We start from the raw sequence: 22,666 nt of genomic DNA on the forward strand, positions 1-22,666 counted from the left end.
AACCAACCTCAAGATTTGCTAGGCCCTGACTCGTGTTGTTTGCACATTTAGGGTTGGCGAGACTGATTCTAGCCACTGGATCTTGTTATGCCTGTCTGCTCAATTAAAGAGCCCCCTACTATCAGAAATCTTCTCCCTATGTAGGTACTTATCGAATGGGATGGGGCTTTAAAGAGCCATATATCTGATGAGTTTTCGAATGGCATGTGAGATGCCTTAATATTCTTTTCATTTGCTGTTGTTCTATAAATAGAGCCCTGTCCCTGCAACCAGTCTATAAAGGTCACCTTATAATGTTTTCCTATCTCCTGTATTAAAAAGCAATGCTTTTCAGCTGACATTCCAACTTCAAGTCAAGCATGATGTAAGTTTGTTCCAGACTACAATGAAATGGCTGCAAACAAGATCAGTATATAATTGCTGAAGAGCATCCCATCCATAGTCAACAATGGGCACTTCATCAAACAAAACAAGCTGCATGAATACCAGATTGTCTCCAAATATTTGGTTCATGCTAAAAATATAGCACATTTATTAAAAATATATATTTATAAACATTGGTATGAACAGACACAAATGTCAAGCAAATGAAAAAGAAAAAATAATCATGTCACTTATTTCCCCCAACATTTTATTGTTTTTAGGCAGATCTTGCTCGACGGAATTGTTTTTCCATGATTGCACCATATGTTCATTCTAAATAAAAAGCCTGTCAGTTTCAATGTAAATAAAATTGAAAAGTCAAGGAGAAAAAAAAATTATTTGACCTAATGGACACAAAATCTGTGTTATCTAGCTATCTTTCAGAGTACATGGTATACATTAGTAATTCTAAATAGTGTACAGTTTCTTTCTATTGTGTTTGTATCCCAGATTGAGTTCTTCAAAGCTGCCACTTACATCATTGCAGTAATTTCCCCCAAAACCAAACCCCCACAAAAAGGAAAAGGAGCAAGACAGAAGAGTTTAGCTTGTTACTGCGTGAAAAAGTCTGGTTAAATTAATTGTGCTTCAGCTTTCACTGCCTGCAGGCAGTGCTTTTATGATGTGGTAATATAGTACAGAATAAATTCTGATTAAGCAACATGTCAATACCTAAAATGTTTGTTATCACCTTTAGCAGCCGTTTCATTGGTTCTCATCGTGTGCCTTCTGGCTCACAATGTTGTGTAAATGTACACAAAAATGATCACAATGAGGTTCAGAATTGTTCCAATAATCCCAAGCATTGCCAGGATGGTTTCTTCTTTGCTCTCCTTTTCTTGATTGCCTTTATCTTCTTCATTTCCACTAGTGATTACCATCTTGGAGGCCAGTTTCTTTATCCTTCTCCTCAGGCTAACCTAGAATTAGAAAGATGAGCATCAAAGTAAATTGTTAGTTACAATGACTTGTTTCTAATACTGGAGCCAATCCTGCAGTCCTTATCCCCTTATGGTACATTTTAAAATAGTTTATAAAGGGTTCACAAATGATTAACAGATGTTTTAATAAATGGTTAATCAAATGCTATAGTCCAACACTCAGAAGGTTAGTTATAACTGCGTATAACAGTTTCTACTGATGTGCTTATGACCATTTATAACACATACTACTCATGTCTGTAACATGATTATAATGTCTATTAACCTTCTAAACTGTTTATAAATGTACCTTTCATATAAAGTGTATCTCCTGACTCAGACAAACTCCCACTGAAGTGGGAGCTTTGTCTGCATCAGAACAGCAAGGTACAGCCCATAAAGTGGTGGGGAAAGTTGGTTTATACTATAGGACTACACAGCAAATTGATAAGAGAAGTAAAACTGAGCAGACCTTGTTTCTTTTAATAGGAAAATAATAAGACAAAAACATTTTGTTTCTTGACTAGAAGGAAGACAACAGTGACTTTGCAATAAATAATTCAGAACAAAAGCAGAGACAAAATAACGCCCCATCTTCACTTTTTTCCTTATTCTTAATATAAGATAAAAAGTTACTTGCCGCGCAGTCAGCTGAAAAGTATCAGACCCTCCAGTGTGAAGGATTCAGCCATTTTCTAAGGAACAGCCTCAGATCCTTTGAGGCTCCTACAGAGTGGAGTCTTCAGTTTGTGCCAGTTTCAGCTTTCCAGCTGATGGCTCTGAGTCTGTTCTGTAAGCCCCAAAGCCCCACAAACCTGGAAAGGGCCATTCTGTTTCCCAACACAAAATGACCTGCCAAGATCTGGGTTCAGGTTACATGCTACCTGAGCTCCGTGGCTGCACTCTGCAATTCCTCCCTGGGGGTCACAAAATGTGGTGAAAATGGCCAACCACCATATTTTGTAGGTGGGCTTTACACAGAACAGACAGGAGAACATGCACTGTAGATCAGCTGTTCCTTGTCTCCTCCACACAACCACCCACTTAGAGTACATGTCTACACTGCTATTAAACACCTGTGGCTGGCCCATGGCAGCTGACTTGGGCTCATGGGGGTCAAGCTATGGGGCTATTTAATTGGAGTGTAGGGCTCTGGGACCCTCAGGTGCTCCACCTGAGCCCAAACATCTACACTGCAATTAAACAGCTTTGTAGCCTGAGCCTGAGTCAGCTGACACAGGCCAGTCTCAGGTATTTGATTGCTGTGTAGACGTATCCTTACTGACCTGATCTCAGTGAGGCTGGTGAATCACACTGAGATAATGCTGAGGGAATGCTGGAGTGTATACAGAGGAGAGGTGAAGGATGAACACCCAGTTAACCTGTTTACATATCTCTCCCCTCCATGCAGCACTTGCAAGCTAAGTACAGCCTTGAATGCCAGGAAAATCTGAGCCCAGGTGGGAGAAACAGGTAGAAGAGATATAGTAGATAGGAGGCCTTTAAGGAACTGAGGAAGCCGGGCTGCCATGAGCGATAAGCTAATCACGTGCTACGAGGTGTTGAGTGCCTTCAAATCCCTTCAATGTCAATGAGGTTGTCCCAGTGGTATTCAGCACTTTGATCAGGCCTCACCTGAGTGGAAAGTTCAGCACAACATGGAGAAATATATATGCCACATTCAGCAACAAGAGCTGGGCACTGGGGGAAAATGTGTGCACAGAGAAAGGATGCGGTCGGGGCATAGGTATTTCAATGTAATCCAGTCCATAGGTCTGTCAGTTACTCTTGCTGCCAGCCAGGAGCTGTTGCTCACTGGAGGGAGCTTATGTGCTGCATTTAGAAGAAAGCGAGAGCAATGGAGAGCAACCGTATATCTAACAGTCAATAGCAAAACGCCTGCATTATCTGCTGCTTTCATCTTCCTTTGTTTGATTGAATCATAGAATCATAGAATATCAGGGTTGGAAGGGACCTCAGGAGGTTATCTAGTCCAACCGCCTGATCAAATCAGGACCAATTCCCAACTAAATCCTCTCAGCCAGGGCTTTGTCAAGCCTGACCTTAAAAATCTCTAAGGAAGGAGATTCCACCACCTCCCTAGGTAACCCATTCCAGTGCTTCACCACTCTCCTAGAGAAAAAGTTTTTCCTAATATTCAACCTAAACCTCCCTCACCGCAACTTGAGACCATTACTCCTTGATCTGTCATCAGGTACCACTGAGAACAGTCTAGATCCATCCTTCTTTGGAATCCCCTTTCAGGTAGTTGAAAGCAGCTATCAAATCCCCCCTCGCCCCTTCTCCTCTTCTGGAGACTAAACAATCCCAGTTCCCTCAGCCTCTCCTCATAAGTCATGTGCTCCAGCCCCCTAATCATTTTTGTTGTCCTCTGCTGGACTCTTTCCAAGTTTTCCAAATCCTTCTTGTAGTGTGGGGCCCAAAACTGGACACAGTACTCCAGATGAGGCCTCACCAATGTCGAATAGAGGGGAATGATCACATCCCTCAATCTGCTGGCAATGCCCCTACTTATACAGCCCAAAATGCCGTTAGCCTTCTTGGCAACAAGGGCACACTGTTGACTCATATCCAGCTTCTCGTCCACTGTAACCCCTAGGTCCTTTTCTGCAGAACTGCTTTCTAGACATTCGGTCCCTAGTTTGTAACAGTAAATGGGATTCTTCCGTCCTAAGTGCAGGACTATGTACTTGTCCTTGTTGAACCTCATCAGGTTTCTTTTGGCCCAGTCGTCTAATTTGTCTAGGTCCCTCTGTATCCTATCCCTACCCTGCAGCGTATCTACCACTCCTCCAAGTTTAGTGTCATCTGCAAACTTGCTGAGAGTGCAGTCCACACCATCCTCCAGATCATTAATGAAGATATTGAACAAAACTGGCCCCAGGACCGACCCTTGGGGCACTCCACTTGAAACGGGCTGCCAACTAGACATGGAGCCGTTGATCACTACCCGTTGAGCCCGACGATCTAGCCAGCTTTCTATCCACCTTATAGTCCATTCATCCAGCCCATACTTCTTTAACTTGCTGGCAAGAATACTGTGGGAGACCATATCAAAAGCTTTGCTAAAGTCAAGGAATAACACATCCACTGCTTTCCCCTCATCCACAGACCCAGTTATCTCCTCATAGAAGGCAATTAGGTTAGTCAGGCATGACTTGCCCTTGGTGAATCCATGCTGACTGTTCCTGATCATTTTCCTCTCCTCTAAGTGCTTCAGAATTGATTCCTTGAGGACCTGCTCCATGATTTTTCCAGGGACTGAGGAACAAAGCATCCTGTGGCTCAGCACTGCACACCCTCATGCACTCTGCAGGCTCAAACCCAGGGAGTCTGAACTACACATAGTACTCAATGGGCTTAATGTGGGGAGTGCTGAGCATTGCCAGCTCTCACTGCTCTTGACAGAAACAGAAAGTCTGAGCACCTAACAGGACTGGGTCCTAAATATGACCTTATTAGTACCTGATTTGGCCCAATCTAGCACTATTGCAGTCAATGGAGGTTTGGACATTGACATCAATGAGAGCAGAATCCAAACTACTTTTACAAATGTAGGGACTGACCGTGCGAGAGACTGAGCATTCTCATCTTCCATGTTGTCAATGGCATTCAGTTAAGGTCATTCAATATGTGGCAGGATCAGGCCCTTAGTCTTCACCCCTCTAACAGGCAGAGGGTATATTTTGCTACTGCAAAACTGTCGGCCCACAGTTTTAATATAATTTGCTTCATTTCAAACATGTCTTTCCCTCTGGCTTGCTGTCCTCTTCTTTCTTCTATCCAACTATCGGCAGCTTCTATAGTTCCTTTGGTGCTGTGATCTTACTTATACCATGCTGTATTGTATTTTTGAGACCCTTACACCACTTCACTCCCTTCAAACATTTTTTTAAAGCTGATAAGTCTTCACTCTCATTGACCTCATAGCATTGACCAAAGAGGATTTAGAGAATAACTAACAAGGTAGAGCAGGAAAGCAGAAAATTCAGACTGAAGATCAGCACGGAGAAGACAAAAATGATGGCAATTGGAAGACAAGAGGAAGAGGTAAAAGTCAAACTCGGAGGCAAAGAGTTAGAACAAGTGGAAAAATGTGTGTACCTTGAAAGACTGGCATCGAAGAGTGGTAATTGTGAAGATTAGCCTCCTTTGTGCAGCTACGCATTAGCCGCTACTGCATTAGGAAAAAGTCTGTAGAAGCTGGAAGACTAAAGAAATTTAGATAAAAAGAAATATCAGCATATATGAGACAACTCTCATGCTGATACTGCTGTATGGGTCAGCAAGTTGGAATATGAGGAATAGCAAAGAATGATAGATATTGACTGCAGAAATGAACGGGCTGAGGGGAATGTTTTAAGATGACAAAAAGAAAAAATGAAGTGATAAGAAAATGGCTAAGGTCAGAAATAATGCTGTTACAGAAGATCCAAGAAAGATGACTGTGGTGGTTTGAATGTGTGTCAAGAAGGACCTGGAAAGGATACCACACATGGCAATACATACCAGAGTGCAAGGAACTAGAAATGAGGATGTATTGGCTAGACATGGTGAAGAATTAAAGAGGTCAAAAAGGTTTAAAGATAAACAAAGCTGTGAAGCTGGTACAAGACAGAAAATGGTGGAAAGTCTTCATCTGGCACCATCATTGCTGCTGAGCTGACGGGCGACAACCAAAGAAGGAACCTTTACTCAAATAACAATACTGTTTCTCTATCCAATAATTCATCTGTTGACATAGTATTCCATTGCATGTACAATAACAACTTGATTATTACATAACGGCCTGGTCATCCCAGTATTACCTCACTCAAAATTAATCTGCTCCCTGCTTCATTTTGTGGGATCCATTATCATTGGGAAAGTGTAATATTCTCTTTACTCTACTGTGAGCAGGGGAGGAAGGCTGAGCCAGTAGTTAAGCCCTTAGTCTGGCACTCAGGAGCCCAGGGCTCAGTTCTCTGCCCTGCCACAACTTTCCTGTGTGTTCTTAAGCAGGTCCCTTTGCCTCTCTGTGTCTCAGTTCCCCATCCATAGACTAGAATAGCAGCTCTTCCCTACCCCACAAGGACGTTGTGAAGATAAATATGGTGAATGCTCAGATACTACAGTAATGGGGGCCCCCAGAGTACCTAAAATGGATAGCTTAGCATAGCAGATTCCAAATCCAATAGTATTGTAACATGGCCGCCAGCACATCTATAGGACTTCCTGGCCACTGGGAACTTCAGGGTGGCAATGCCGGGGGGGGGGGGAACTTAGATCCTCCTCCTTTGATAGCACAGACCAATAACAACTGAACTAAATCTGCTCTGTTAACAGTAGTGATTCTATGGCACAGAGTAATTATGATTCTGAAAGAGGGTAGCAGCAAGTACACACACCCCAATTTATTGCAGTAGGTTTGCTACATCTAAGATCTGGCGCACATCCCTAAAGAACTGCCTGCACCAATATGTTTGATGGACTTTCTACATGCTAGCACTTTGATTTATTATTGAAAAAGTTTTGGAAGTGACATGACTCATGATTACAAGTCATTATTTATAAGGTCCTCAATTGGATTAAAGGCTTACCCCGAGTGCCCAAACTCTGATGTGCTCCGGCGGAGCTAAGCGTGATCAGTGACTTGTGGGAGATGCTTTGATTGCTGCTGGATCGTTCCCATGCTATCATGTATTATCTGAACAACATTTTGAAAAGCCCCCTGGGCCAGATCCTCAGGTGGTATAAATCAGCATAGCTCCACTGACTTCTGTGGAGCTACATCAGTTAACACCCTCTGAGGATCTGGCCCATTACGTTCAATCTAGCTTGAAGATCAGATGCTATAAATTCTGCATGCTTAATCCATAATCACAGACAATCACCAGCAAAATTGTTCTGATATTTAAACTTGTTTACAGTCCCCAGGCGTTTAGTTGTGATGACACATTAACAGATACAAGAGCTTTAATTTTCTGAAGACAGTTTCACCCTCCAGGGATGAGAAATACACAGCAGAACTGGTTTTGATTAGCAAACTGAAGAGGACACTGAAATCATGCAAAGATGCATAAGCTGTTGAAGTGGGACACCTTCCTTATCTCACAAAGAAGGGAAGCTCTAGCAGTGCTCAAATTACCAAGCCAGGGAAGAGAGGATTCTAGAGAATGGGACCCACTTGAAAATCAGGAGTTTGAAAAGTCAGATGGAACATGGAAGTGATTGTTCTAATTCAAAGTTCTTGTAATCACATTGCCCCTTTCAGGATGAAGTTGGGAGGGAAAGTTGAGTGCCTTTGCTCAACACCAGCCAGTCATTCCCAGTAGCATTAAGAGATACTGTGCTGCTGGAGCTGCTATTTTTGGAATGAGATGTCAAACACTATCCTTAGCGCCTGTGTTTTGTGAAAGATCCACTGGCCCTTTTTGTACAAGTTGCTATGGCAAAGTTCCCACATTCTACCTGACTAGAATCCCTATGCCATTCCTATAGACAGGATACTCTTCACTTCCTGGCCTAAACTGCTGAGTTGTGCACTGTGTGCTCTTACACAGCAGTCATGTTCCTCCCCAGAAGCATTTCAGTGGTGGGTGCAGAGAATCCTGCCTTTGTTCGTAAAGATCCTACGGATGCTTTGGGATGAAGAGCATCATATAAACGTGAGGCATCATTAAGACAAAGAGAAAGAAAAGAGGGGAAACATTGTGCCAGTTTATAATGGCCTTGAACTAAAATCCCATGCATTTGGGAATGTTTGGATTTGAATTTCATGGCTCAGTCCAAATGCCAGTGAAATTGTGGGACACCTGACAATGTTTCTGTGCCGATATATTAGCTTCCTTTGGGCAGCTCCGGATCTTTTATGCAGTGCTAGAATGGAATGGAATGGAATTCTCATCTTCTGAGATTCATAGTCCAGTGTCTTAATCACAAACTCATCCTTCCTGAGAAATAAAAATAAAGAATTTCTGCAGCAACTACAATTGGATGCTGGAAGATATAGATGTGTACCCTCCTTGCAATATGTGGATGTGATCTTATAAATCAATAAACAGGAACCACAATTTATTTATCTTTGAATAATATTCCTCATTGGTACCCATTCCTGTTATTAAATCAAAACCATTTGGAAAAAGACAAAAATAAAAAATCTTAAAAATTTATATTTTTATACTCCAATGCAATATAGTATTAACCAAAATACTTGTAGGAATTCTATTAGGAAAAGAGGATATGCTAAAGCAACTGCTTCCAGGTCCTCAGATCTCAGCTCGTCGTCCTCATTCTCTAGGGTCTTTCTGGAGTTATCTTTTACAAATAACAGACCACAAGGACTTATACAAAAAATGTAATAGCTGTATCTCAGTGAGAGACAGCCCTTCAATTACCAGCAAAGAGTCACATAACCTTTGTCATAGGCAGTCTGAAGAATTGGCCTAATGTCACTATAAATTGTATTTCATACTAACCTGCCATAGAAGACATTTTAAAAAAATATTCATAGAAGAACATTTTTGTTTCTATAGAAAGAGCTAAGAAATAAATATAAATCTGGAATCCAGTTCTTGACTGGTGTAACTCCCCTGACTTCAAGTTACACCAGGAAATAATTTGGCCCTTAGCGTGACAAACTATTTTTAAATGAAGAAGCACTTTGCAATGGAATTACAAGGTGAGTCTTCCTTTAACAAGCATACTATAATCTGCTTTGTACAAATAGGTAGAATTGTCATCAAAACACCTAGCAATATAACACAACACTTTATAATGCAACTTCTATCTTAGGTATATAGCAATCATGTATATAGCCTGAAGACTTAGCTTTCAGTTCCACCCATGTCTTTGCTCTGAAAACTAACTATAGCCGTGGCTGGTAACACTTCATGTTATTCAGATTGACCAACACTTCCCAGTATAAGACCCTTTTTTCAGTTGCTTAAAACTTTGCCAGATTTTAACAGTTTGGGCTGAACTTTTTCATCCAAGCCTCAGGCTGATTTTTTTTTTAAATTTCAGCCAAAACAATTCAGCTATTTCTAAGAACGAGTCTAGGCGAACATATGTTTTGTCCAGGTTAAAAAAGTCTTGAGACCTCTTCTTTGAAAAAATCTAATGCCCTCATGCTTTGGAGCAGGGACAAACGCCCCTGAAATTTGGCTGGGGAGATGGCCTTTTGCTGTCCCTGTCAAAGTTTGCCCACATTTGGCCAAGTTGAAAAAAAATCAGTTTGCACATGCTCAGTGGAGACTTTGATTTTAGCAGCTAAAATATCCAAAGATTCCGTCCTGACTGAGCATGCTCAAGCCCCTCACAGCTTCTAGTGCTGACCACACTGTACATGTGGCATCCTCAGACAGCAGCTGAGCATGCTTTACCTCCTCTCAGCTCCTGGCGCTTACCAGACTACCCACCCACCCGCACCGCAGAGTGACTGAGCATGCTGGAACAAAATACTTAGGGGGGTTGTGAAATCTGCATCCTTGGAGGTTTTTAAGAACAGGTTAGACAAATGCCTGTCAGGGATAATACTTAGTCCTGCCACAGTGCAGGGAACTGGACTAAGTGACCTGTCGAGGGCCCCCTCCATGCCTATATTTCTATGATTCTATGCTCCATCCCATGGCTGTGGGGTGAAGCCAGACTTTCCCTCTAATTGCTGCTCCCAGCTGCTATGGGTCAGGCATTGAAAATGATACATTTCTCCTGTGCTTTCAGTTAGCCCCCGGCTGGCACCCAGGCAGTGTGGGGGAGGAAGCTATGTGATTTGTATCCAAAAGAGACAAAAGCAGGACCAGGGGGATGGACAAGGAGTCTTGCGAGACTGGAACTGGAGGATGGGAGACAAACTGTGACCAGGAGATAGGGAGGACTGGGCGCTGGGAGGACACCAAAACAAGACACACCTCTTCACACACTTCACCACCTGGGAGAGGGACAGTGAACAAGCAATATCTGACAGACATATAATTACGTCATTTTAATGCACTACTGGAAGGCACTAGATTCTACAGCCATGAGCATAAGGTATACGTCCTTACCTATATAGAAAAGAATAGCTGATTAAGAAAATGGGCGGGAGTGGGAGCCAGTTGGTTGGGGTTGGGGAAACCCTGAGACTGGATGAGGAACTGAGAGACTGGGACTAGGAACCTGTGGGGGAATGGCAGTGAAGGGAGACATAGCTGACAAGGTCTTGGGGCGTACCTGGTACTAACTAGGCAAAGAGTCTGGAAGAAGTAGCCAGGAAAAGGGGAGACTGGGACAAAGGGGAGTAGTTTACATTGTATAGGGAGCTTAGGCACCTAATTCAGGGCTATGGATTCCTCTAGGTGGCAGGCACCTAAATGTCATGCATTGCAATGCTGAGTCTAAGTCTCCTTAGACAAGCATGGCCTCTAAAGAAATGAAATTAATATTAGACCTTTCTCACAATAAACAATGCAATGTAGATCTAGCTGGCAAAGCAAAGCCCTTTCATATTTGTCTATGGTCCAGTATTAGTCCCTTTGCAAATATACAGTTTGTCTAGAGATTTACTAGATTATTTGCAGATGGCTTCCAGTACTATACAGTATACATAATAATCTGTATCATTTTTCTGTCTGCAGTGGCTAGTGTACTATATAAAGAACATATTTTGATGTTTAATGTAATGAAACATATATATCATATTGCCTCAAGGACATAGTAGGTTGTATCAGTTTATCTGATGCATCCTGACATACTCTAATGTAGTGTCAGTAATTTAAAACAATGCTCATGTAAAATGGGAATAAAAGCAAGAATTTACCCATAAAACTAAAAGTATTTTCTTGCTACCTTGCACTAAAGGCACTCTTTTAAGGATTTAGAGAGAAGAATGAAAGTTAAGTTACATTTTCGGTTATAGACATTGAACCAAATTCTGCTGTCAGTTACACTTGGATAAATCCGGAGTAACGCCATAGCTTACAGCAAAATTACTCTGGATTTACACCAGTGTAACCAAGAGCCCCAGATTTGACCCCATAACTATTACGCAGGTCTTTGAATAACATATAATAGATTGTTTTAAAAATATCATAGGTAAGAAAAAGGCACTTATCAATTAGGATGTAAAATAGTCAAATTACTTGGGTGACATAAAAATTCAGAGAGGCACAGATGCTTCTCTACCCCCATCTTTGGTTAGAGTTTATTGGATGTTAATAGCCACCAGAAGTCCCTTGTGTGTAGGAAGAGCACAGGATCATGGAAAATTGGTGTGGTGAATAGTCTGTAGATAGGATCATTTGCTAAGCATATCTTTTTAATTATTTGCAACAACTCTTAGCACTTATTTTTCAAAACTGAAAGTGTTAATGCAGCTAAAAGTAAATTTATACATCTAGGAACAAAGAATGTAGGCCATACTTATAGGATAGAGGACATAATCCTGGGGAACAGTGAAAAAGATTTGGGGGTTGTGGGGGATAATCAACTGAACATGAGCGCCCACAGTGTGATGCTGTCACCAAAAGGGCTAATGCCATCCTTGGATGCATAAACAGGGGAATCTTGAGTAGGAGTAGAGAGGTTATTTTGCTTCCATATTTGGCACTGATGTGACAACCACTGGAATGCTGTGTCCAGTCCCTAGTGTCCACGTTCAGGAAGGATATTGATAAATTGGAGAGGGTTCAGAGAAGAGCCACAAGAATGATTAAAGGATTAGAAAACCTGCCTAACAGTAATAGACTCGAGGACCTCAATCTATTTAGCTTAACAAAGAGAAGGTTAAGGGGTGATGTGATTACAGTCTATAAGTCCCTATATGAGCAACAAAAATTTAATAATAGGCTCTTCAGTCTAGCATAGAAATATATACGCTCCAATGGCTGCAGTTTGAAGCTAGAGTTAGTCAGCATGAAATATTTTTAATGGTGAGAGTAATTAATTATTGGAACAATTTACCAAGGGTTATGGTGGATTCTCCATCACTGACAATTTTTAAATTAAAATGGGATGTTTTTTCTAAAAGATTTGTTCTAGGAATTATTTTGGGGAAGTTCTATGGCAGGCCTGCACAACATGTGGCCCAGGGGCCGCATCCCGCGTGGGCTCACTGTGCAGCCCACGGGGGGTGAGTAGGTGGGCTCACTGTGCAGCCCGTGGGGGGTGAGTAGGAAAGTGGCGGGTGAGGGAGGGGGGGCCGGTTGGGCAGTGGCAGGGGGTGAGGAGGCGAGCCGGGGAGGTGAGGGGCTAAGGATGCAAGCGAGGAATCAGTGGCTGACCCTGTTCTACTGATCTGGTCTGGCTCCTATCCCCTCTCCAAGGGTTGCAGCTGTCTAGAGATGCTGCCTTCCACGCCTTCCTCATTCGCACCTCATTCATTCAACAAGGCAATTGATTACAAAGTCGAGGGAAGATCTTATTCTACTTCTAGCAAAAAGACATTTTTCTTTTACCTTAATTATACTACCTTAGGGGCCCGTTTATATTACCAAGGTTCAATACTGCTGTTTCAGTGGGACAGTGCTGGGGAAGGAGGGTTTGTTTCTGCGGGGCGTGCGGTGCTGGGGGGGGTGGCACTGGGGCGTGTGTGTTTCGGGGGGCTTGGAGTGCTGGGGGGGGTCAACAGGGCCGGGGGGTGGGGTCGGCCCTCAGCTGTTTTCTTTGGAATAATATGGCCATTGCCGCTTTACGAGTTGTGCAGGCCTGTTCTATGGCCTGTGTTAATACAGGAGGTCAGACTAGATGATCACAATGGTCCCTTCTGGCCTTGGAATCATCAGTCAGCAGAGGCTGATGCATAAAATCTTCTCCTCCCAAGATACTCCTGAAAAATTGCCTTCTCTCAAAATAGTTGCTATATCATATTGTTATCAATGAGACTGCTGCAAGCTGCCTTGATTCAAGATGCACTCCATTAAAATGGCCATCTCCCATTATTTGTAATAGGAATAAATTAAATCTGCCCTCAAGGAAGATGGGAAATCCCTATGCTCTAAGGAGGTGAACAGAAAGAGTGTGAGCTGCAGGTGAATGGGGGCAAAGGCTATCTTGGCAAAAGGCAGTTTGTGGCCTCAGTCAGTCCAATGGAGAACCATAGGAAATGGTAGCCATTTCAAAAGAGGGCAGTTCCTCATGGAATTCTCTGTTGTAGACCATTATTCTGCAATTTCTGCTGAAGGAGAAACTGAGTTATGAAGAAGAATGTGGGCGGGATTACCTGTAATCATAGAATAATTCTTCATATATTGCCTGTTCACAAGATTTTATGAGTTTTAATTATACAGAAGTTTGAAATGTCTGCTTTAGTCCATTATTAACATCATTTGGGACAAATGGGGTTTGCGATTGAGGATGAAACTTCTTGCAAATTCTCAAAAAAATCATTCATCCTCTCAGATTAAGCATTATTATTTTCATGAGGATTTGCTGATTTTTCCTGCATAAAAGAGAGGTTGAATAACTGCTTTAAGCTCAAAGCTCACGTCATATACAACTGGGGCCTCCTTAATATGCAGAGAGTCCTAGAACCTGAGATGGGAGAAGGCAGAATACTGCAGTGATGATAGATACAATGGTGCTCGGAGCTATGGCACAATGTAAGCTAAAGAGACAGTTGTACTGATTAATGTAAGAAAGCTTTTTTCAGTCATAGATCTTACAGTATTTTGCAAAGTAGGGTAACTATCATTATCGCCACATGTGCATGCAGAAACTGAGACCTAGGGCAGGAAAGTGACTTACCCAAGATCACACAGCTTGTCAGTAGCTGGGAATGCAGTGCAGTTTTTCTGGCTTCCAGTTCAAGTTCCTATCCACTGAACCAGATCTTCAGTTGCTGTAAACTGAGTTAGCTTTATTAAAAACAACGGAGCTTTACCAACTTACACCAGCTGAGGATCTGGCACATATGTTTTTAACAAGTCAATCTGCTGCATACGTACTTTAATCCAGTGTCCAATGGCAATGCAGGAACATAGGTGGAGAACATGATTTATATTTTTGTTGGCCTCAGTGAAGTCTGTACAACAATGGTAGCATAGATGGAAAACTCATAACATACACTGATATGGATGAAAACCATGGTTGTGAGTCTAATATACCACACTGAAGAAATTATGCAATAACAGTTCATCCTACTGAAAATATTTCTCCCATAAGATTGCCAAGGTCAGTGTCATCTTGGATTATCTGCTACATAAGTGCCAGCCACACAAGTTAGACCCACCCAGGGGCTGTACACTCTCGGCCAGAAGGTCACTAAACACTCGTAGTTGATCTATGGCTCCTGAGACTTGAAGGAGGAGAACAACTGCAAGTATAATGTGCAGGGTTTTTTTGCTCGCTGAAGTGCATATTATTTTGGTACACAAATAAGTGAATAAAACATATTGAAGGGGATTAGAAACTGCGGACTAATGACTGGAGGCACTGTGCAAGCAGATCCTTACTGAAACTACCTGCCTTATCAGATGCAAAGTCTGTTTGCTGCAAAAATGCCAGACGTAGAAGATAGCCTAGTCATAGGTGGAGCTAACTGTCCGTGAATAACTAAGCATTTTTAGTTCCTCTGAGCCATTTGCACTGTTACCTCCTTGGCATTTCCCACTCTTTATGGGCCTGATCCAAAGTCCAATAACATCAACAGAAAGACTTCCACTGACTTTGCTTTGGATCAGGCTCTATACAGACCACTCTGGTGCTTAGCAGTAGATTAGGAACCAGCATCAGCAACTGTCATTTTCATGCACTGCACATAGGAGAAACAATGTAGTGAAAATGTAGCAGGTGTTACAATGTCTTTCCACCTTACAGACATAGGAACTCAGCAGTGAGCCTCTGGCTAGTCAGGAGCACAGGAGTTGTCTCCAAGCCATAGGTAATATCATCTTTCTTCAGGTATCACTGAGAGGTGCCCCCATCAGGCCCATGCCCCTCTGAATGATTATTTCACTTAAAAGTACTTTGTTTTAATATCTGGCCTCGCCTCACAAAATGCATGCACATCTCAGGGTGTTTTAGTCATGGTGGAGGGACCACAAGATGTTGTTGCATTGCAAACTTATGTAAAATCCACTATTTCCTTAAAATGTTGACATTTTGAAAAATTCTGATTTCACCCTCGCATTTCTACCCTTTTTCTTAATTTAAAGTTGCTGAAAAGTGAAGTTATTTATTTATCCACCTGATCATGCACATGCAGTGCCATCTTCTCTACACTGTCGGCTAACATTTCTCAGACATCTGCTGGAGAGATTATCATCTCTCTGTGAGTGAGAGGGTAGTTCAGTCTTCATACTCATTCAACCCTTGCCAGAGACAAGGTTGCAAGTAGTGGGATATTTTTGTGATGTGGGCACTCCTCCACTTGCTTATTTCACAGAGAACACCAAACACCCCTTAAATAGTAATAATATTCCACCCGGGGCGGCTCCAGGCCCCAGCACGCCAAGTGTGTGCTTGGGGCGGCATGCTGCGGGGGCGCTATGCCGGTCACCGGGAGGGCGGGAGGCGGCTCCGGTGGACCTCCCGCAGGCGTGCCTGCAGAGGGTCCGCTGGTCCTACGGCTCCGGTGGACCTCCGCAGGCACGTCTGCGGGAGGTCCACCAGAGCCGCGGGACCAGCGACCGGCAGAGTGCCTCCCGCGGCATGCCGCCATGCTTGGGGTGGCGAAATGGCTATAGCCACTCCGATTCCACCTCCTGAGTTGTGTCTAACCAGAAACCCAGATTTCATATACCATTACCCAATCCCTCAACTCCACTTTTTTTTAAACCACCTCACTAATTATCAATGCCAATAACAGATGTAAAGAAATTACCACATTTACCAGAATGGACCAAAACCTCCAGTCCAGCTCTCTCCCCTTCCTCCTGATGCAGAAGCAAAATCTCTAAAGGGCTCTTTTTGGTTCCAGTTTCAGGAGCACACTTTTCTCACAGTACTCCCTCCCTACCCAGCCCCAGATCTTCCCAGGCCCTGCCATTCACACACGACAGGCTACCCTCTGCACTAGCCAGCTACCCTTTGCCTTGTATCTCCACAGACTCAGCTGTCCCCAGCCTGTCCCAAACCTCACCGACACATCCTTAGCCCCAGTCTCTGGCCTCTCTGTTGTTTGCTTTCTTAAGAGAGGTTAGTTTTCACACCCTCCTCTCCTCCACAGCTTTTTGGTGGTGGTGGGAGATAGAGCACCGTGGCCATTACCAGCCAGTCCTTCAGGGGCAGGATCTCTCTAGTAAAAGCCATCCTCTCCTCAGAGTCTTTTGATGTGGAAACTGCCCTACCTCTCCACTGGCGCCAACTAGGCAGCAGAATGCTACAATCTTCTCCCTGCTACATCAATCTGTGGGGCTCGGAAGTCCTTGTCAATATGAAGGACCTTTCAGCTCCACTGGTCCCAAAATGCTCCCAAAATGCTCTACAGCCTTTGATATCTGATATGCAAACAGTACAAAGTGAAATGCAGCCAATTCTGGGGAGAAGCACAGACAGTGATTATCACTTCATAGGATAGGAAGGGACAAAGAATTTTCTAAAGACAATGTAGGGTTGCCAACTCTCCAGGATTTGGCTGGAGTCTCCAGGAATTAAAGATTAATCTTTAATTAAAGATTATGTCATGTGATGAAATCTCCAGGAATAAATCCAACCAAAACTGGCAATCCTAAAGACAAGTTACACGAGGAATTTACACAGTGAGATATTTTTAACCCCTGACATCAAGAGACATAACTTCTCTGTGCCAGAACCACAGACTTCAGGAGCTAAGGGGTTAAAAGGCTTTATTTGTATAACAACTATATTCACTTTCTTCTATTTTAAAAACCTAAGCCAGAGGGGCTTAACACTCCTGACTTTACTTTTTAAATAAAATCTGAGTGCTTCACTCGGCAAACTCCAATTTAAAATCACAGCAGGAGTGACACTGGGTTGAGTCAGAAAGCACTTTTTCTTGATACAAGCCTGTCAATTGATTTTAACAATGGACGTTTTCTTTCCATGGATCCAGTATTTCTATTCATTTTGTCATTTGGAAACCTGTCTAGGGAGACATAATATCCCCCTGCACTGTAATTACCGTTGCTTACATTTCATGTGCATGTGTGAAATCATACTGGGAGCTATGGAGGTAGCTAGCAGCACTTTTCGGAAGGGGACAGTCTAGTCTGTGGAGGGGTTCCTGGAATTCCAATAATGCTAGAGAGATCTGTGCAAAAAGCAGCCCTGGCACGGGCTCCCATGATGGATTCAGATCATTCCTTTCTCCCAATCTTCAGCCACGCTGGTAGAAAAACAGCTGATTTACAGAAAAGCCAGGTTGTGCCCCAATGTGCTTGACTATAGTTCTATGAAAGAGATGCCTGCTAACGAGGACATCAAAAAACATATCTTCCGAAGCTCAAGGCTTCTTTTTCTTCCCATCCCCCTAACTCCTTACTCACTTCTTTGCTCAGTTCTTCTTTTACTTACTTACTTTTTTTCCAAGAGCAACTCCAAACTAGGTAGAGACATTTGCCCACTGTGCTGCTCAGCTTGGGGTTGGGGGCAATGTCTGTTCTCGTGGCTCATTGTGCTATGGGAACAAAAGGAAGAGAAGCCTGGGATGGTGGACTTCTGCCTGAACCTACAGTGACTTGCTTCCACTTCCAAAAGCAACTTTGCTTGGCTGATCCTGTAGGCACTTACACATCCCTTACACATCCTTCATACCAAAAATACTCCACAAAATCCAAGAAAAAGCTTTGGGATGTTCAATTCTCAGAGATCTTCAGTACAATTCAAACCCACACAGCAATGATCCAAGAACCACCCCTTTGAGTACAGCACACTGTCAAAATTTGCTTCAAACAACCTAGACTACAAGTGTGAGAAATTTATTTCCAGAGATGTGCTGCTGGTGAGGGCCCCTGCATGAGCCTTCTTAAATGTCTTCCATGGAAGTTAGGTGACACTCCTCCTGCTGATGAAGTCATCCCCTCTCTGGAAATGGCTTAACTAACCTTACAATACCTTGGGCTCAAGAAAATATTGCCAAAAAGCATATGTGTTTGCCTTTAGTATGCACATGGATGGTCTTGTGGCTAATGCACAAGGTTAGGAGTCATCAGAGATGGCATCTAGTGTCATCTCTATCGTGGACTTCTCTGTCAGGTTTTGAGGCTCATTAATGTTTGTGAAACTGATTGAGACTCTTTGATCTACGTCAGTATGGAAGTGCAAAATATTATGGTTCTGAGAAAGCACTGAGACCTACTGATGAAAAGTGCTATATACGAGCTAGATATTATATTAATTATTCATTATTATTTCTGTTTAAATGAATTCCCCCAATTACAAACACTCCTCTCCACAGAGTATGCACTGTTGGGGAGATCCTGTGCACAAGTGTCAGACATTTTATTCCATTACATGATTTTCACCATAGCCAGGTAAAATACATGCTCCTTCTCCCTCACTCCTGCTAGGTGGCAATTAGTACCAAGAAAATTTGAGATTTGAAGAATAAGTGCTCTACAAACACCTCTCTGTAAAAGGCATATTGTCATCTATCAAAAGCCATGCCCTCCTCAGCACCTTCAACTATATCTGTGTGCTACCTTCATTCTGTTTTCTGTCCTGACTTGTAATTGTTAATTTTTGCTTTACTGTTTCTTTTAGCTGTCAAAAACACCAAACTGGAATCCCACTGGCTGCATCATCCTCCAGCTAAGGAAGATTTACGGCTGTTTCAGCTTCATTTTTTTTTATTTTAATTTTTTTTCTTTTATTTTTCAGTTTTACTGAACTTTTTTTTAAGCATTCAACAATACAGTAAATAATGCAAGTGAAACCTACAAAATATGTTGGCTGACCCAATCTGCAGTTGTTTATAATTGACACAGAGGTAGAAATATAGTCATTTTATGGCGGAGAATGCGAGTAGGGTGGAAACCACCAACATGGCACACCAGGTGTGGAAGCCTTCACATGCAGGATGGTCTGCCTACCACACATGCACACATGCAAACCCCTCCCCACTCCCGCACAATCCCACAATAGTACTTAAGTGAAAGGAGCTTTGCATGGTTCCTCTGTACCCGGGTGAATTTCACTCCAACTAAATCAATCAAATACAGGTGTTCAAGACATCTCTGCTCATTACACTGCTCCACTTCTATATTTTCATTGTTAAAATGAATAGCAACCATCTTACATGAAATATACTGGCCTACATGCTGTTCTCTGTGCACAGGTGCAACACCACCGAAGTCAATGAGGACTTAAATTAGTCCATTGTATGCTAAAATGCATTACAGAATTAATCACAGGGGGGGAAATTCCCTTTGGGAAAGGAAACCAGCTAATAATATAATGCATAGCCAGATGCGGGATTTTTAGTACCTCATAAGTCAGATCAGATGGGACTGACCAAGTCTACTTCCATAAGCTCAACTGCACTAAGTCACTAACACTATTCATCCTATGGGGTGTTTCCAATGACAAGATATCCTGTGGTGCTCTAAAGCATGTGTTATAACACATGTCAAAGATGCTGTTAACAATTTCATATTAAGAATTGAAGTAACAATACTGTATAATGGTTCCAAAGGAGCAGTTACAATGTACACTGTCAAATGTTTCAGTGTTTAAAGAATGCATCCATCTGTACCAAGCCATACTGCACTTTGATGCAATGCCCATTATGGCATGTCCTAGCCTCGGAAACATCGGTGCATGGAAACAAAATAGAAAGGACAGCGGTGGAATGGATGACCTTTTGGCTACTGTTCTGATCTTCAGTATATGGGGATAGGGAACAGGCTGTGTTTCTTTTTAGCATCATGGAAGCAACAGTATAATAAAGTTCAAGCTGGGTATTCCATTAAAAGCCATTATTTCTAGTATTTTTTAACAAATGCTCTCAAAATCTCCTACTGCAGGGAATTTAACTATGTTTGGTTTTGCAGCACAGAGCTACTCTGAAATTTTAAACAAAATTGTTTTTTGATTTAGGTACACATGAAAAAAATACATGAATCAGACTTTAAAATACACTGTCTTGACATTTGCATTCCACAAATTTAAATGTGGTTTTGTTTTCAAGCATCAAACTTGGTCCTGATACAATTTTTCATCAGGGACAGTTTCTGATACTTTTCTTCTGGGTTAGTTGCACTTTACTCCATGAACAGTCCCACTGATTTTTAAGGGATGACTTGTGAAATAAGGTACTATTGAATCTGATAAAAAATGTCAGGAGTCTTAAGAATGCACAATACATCATTTTCTTTACTGACTTAGGCATGCATCAAGTTATAGAGGCATGATTTACATTTACAAAGGTCATGCTGGTGCGGCCCCCTCTCATATCAGACTCATCTATGTCCTTTGTCTTTAAGGAGTAATCCCTGGGACAGGTATTTCTCCATCCTGCTCTGTGGTAAAGATTAATACATCATTTAACTTCTCTGCAACCTTTTATTATCTTTAAAACCTAGTGGTCCACTAACTTTTCTACAGGCCTCAACTTCTGATCTTCTTAAATAAGATCTTATTATTTGTCTTGATTGTCTGGTTGGTCTTCAGATTTCTTCTTATTATTCCCACTTAACATCCACCTTGTACCTCAACTGCTTAAGTTTGGTCCTATTTCCATCAACGGGGCTGAATGTTAATACTTAGTACTTTTATAGAACTTTACATCCAAGGACTTCTGAATATTTTACTAAATTTAACTGGATAGGTCTTTCATAACTCCTTTTAGGGTAATTATAGTAAGTATTATTATCTCCATTTTAGAGATGGGGAAAACAAGGCAATATTAAGTGACTGGCCCAAGGTGACGTGGCATGGCACTATTCAAGGTGAGAACAGAATACCAGTATCCTTATTTTCAGCCCTGAGCTCCATACATTAAACACAGAGAATAATATTTTGGATCAAATATCTCTGCTCCGATATATAATCAGACTTTTAAAAGGAGCATTCTGGATTCAGACCTTCTTTTATATTCTCTTCCACAGTAAACTAATTAGAAATGTCAAAAGAGTGTGATTGTCCTGTCAGTGCATGTTTCCATTCCTCTACTTAATACTTCTCAGGAACAAAATACTCACATACATTCAGTGTGTGAGATTTCCAGCTAGAAAGTTACTTTTAATTAACTTTCCCCCTCCTAATTCATTCATGTCTAGTTAATTTGGATAAGAATAACATTCTCCATCTTCTGTAGCTGAGTCACACATGGAGCTGTATCCCCATTCACTCAGGTAGGCACATGCCTTTATGCTTTCAGGGATAGATGGTTGTGGAATTATTTCCAAAACTCTGACATATTTACAGAGAACTTTTCCCACCAGAGATAAAATATTTTTATTGCATGGTATTAAGATGACAAAGTGTTTTTTCTTCAGTCTCTGATGTATTTTTGCCATGAAGTTGTTTTTAGTCACACCATTTATTTTTTTCCTTTTGATAAAGGAAACAAAATCTGAAAGATTACCTTGGATAGAGGAGTCTCAATGAGGTTATTAAAAACATCTCTTATTTGTCATATTCTCTGTGCCACCATTTTGTGCACAAGTACTGTATTAATAATGTCCTGTACAAATTCCTGACAATAAATGGGCAGTCTTTTAATTTCACAACTTGATGTTTCTCCTCTCTCTCACCCCAGCATAGCCTTCCCCCCCCATGCTGATAAAGCCCACATAGGATTTTTCTATTTGCAAATTTTCCACTGAATCTAGGACCTAATGCCCATATACAGTAAACCAATTACAGAATTAGCATTTATATTTAAAAGGAATGCTTTAGGAGAGATCTAAAATACCCGGGGCATATTTATTCCAACAGTAAAAGTATATATCAGCAATTCCCTTTCATATCTGCTACCTAAAAAAAAACCCACTAAAATTATTAATCTAAAAGTCTGAATGCAAATAATTGAGAGGAAAATTAATGAAAGGAAGGATGGTCTTGTGGTGATACTTCCTTTCTCTCACCCTTCGTTTGTCTTGTCTATTTAAGACTGTAAATTCTTTGCTGTAGAGACTGTTTCTTACTGTGTGTTTGTAGAGCTCCTAGCATGACGGGGTCCTACACATGATTGGAGACTCTAGGCACTACTATAATAAAAATAATTAATGGTAACAATAATGTATGTCTCCCACAGACCTAAAATAGATATTGGCTGCTATTCAGTGTCATTAATCTTTCTTTAATGCAGATGATATACTCAGTGGTGTACAATACGAAAAGCTAAAGACAATCCTTCCCTGCAAAGAACTCTTTGTCCTGATTTGGGACAAACACGTTCAAATATTGTAATTTACGGTGGGATGAAAATTACAGTTTTCTAA

The 22,666-nt window shown here is 41.7% G+C and overlaps 1 long non-coding RNA gene across 7 annotated transcripts in view; it reads right to left on the minus strand.

Annotated features, from left to right (window-relative positions):
* Window positions 1-673: 673 nt before the first annotated feature.
* LOC123370494 overlaps window positions 674-22,666 on the minus strand; it is a 56,242-nt gene continuing 34,249 nt past the window's right edge. For all 7 annotated transcript variants that reach the window (XR_006579432.1, XR_006579430.1, XR_006579428.1 and 4 more), the window contains one exon: window positions 674-1,343. This is a non-coding gene — a long non-coding RNA (uncharacterized LOC123370494). The remainder of the gene's footprint in view (window positions 1,344-22,666) is intronic.

The sequence above is a fragment of the Mauremys mutica genome, chromosome 4 (genome assembly GCF_020497125.1).
Source record: "Mauremys mutica isolate MM-2020 ecotype Southern chromosome 4, ASM2049712v1, whole genome shotgun sequence".
NCBI lineage: Eukaryota > Metazoa > Chordata > Testudines > Geoemydidae > Mauremys > Mauremys mutica.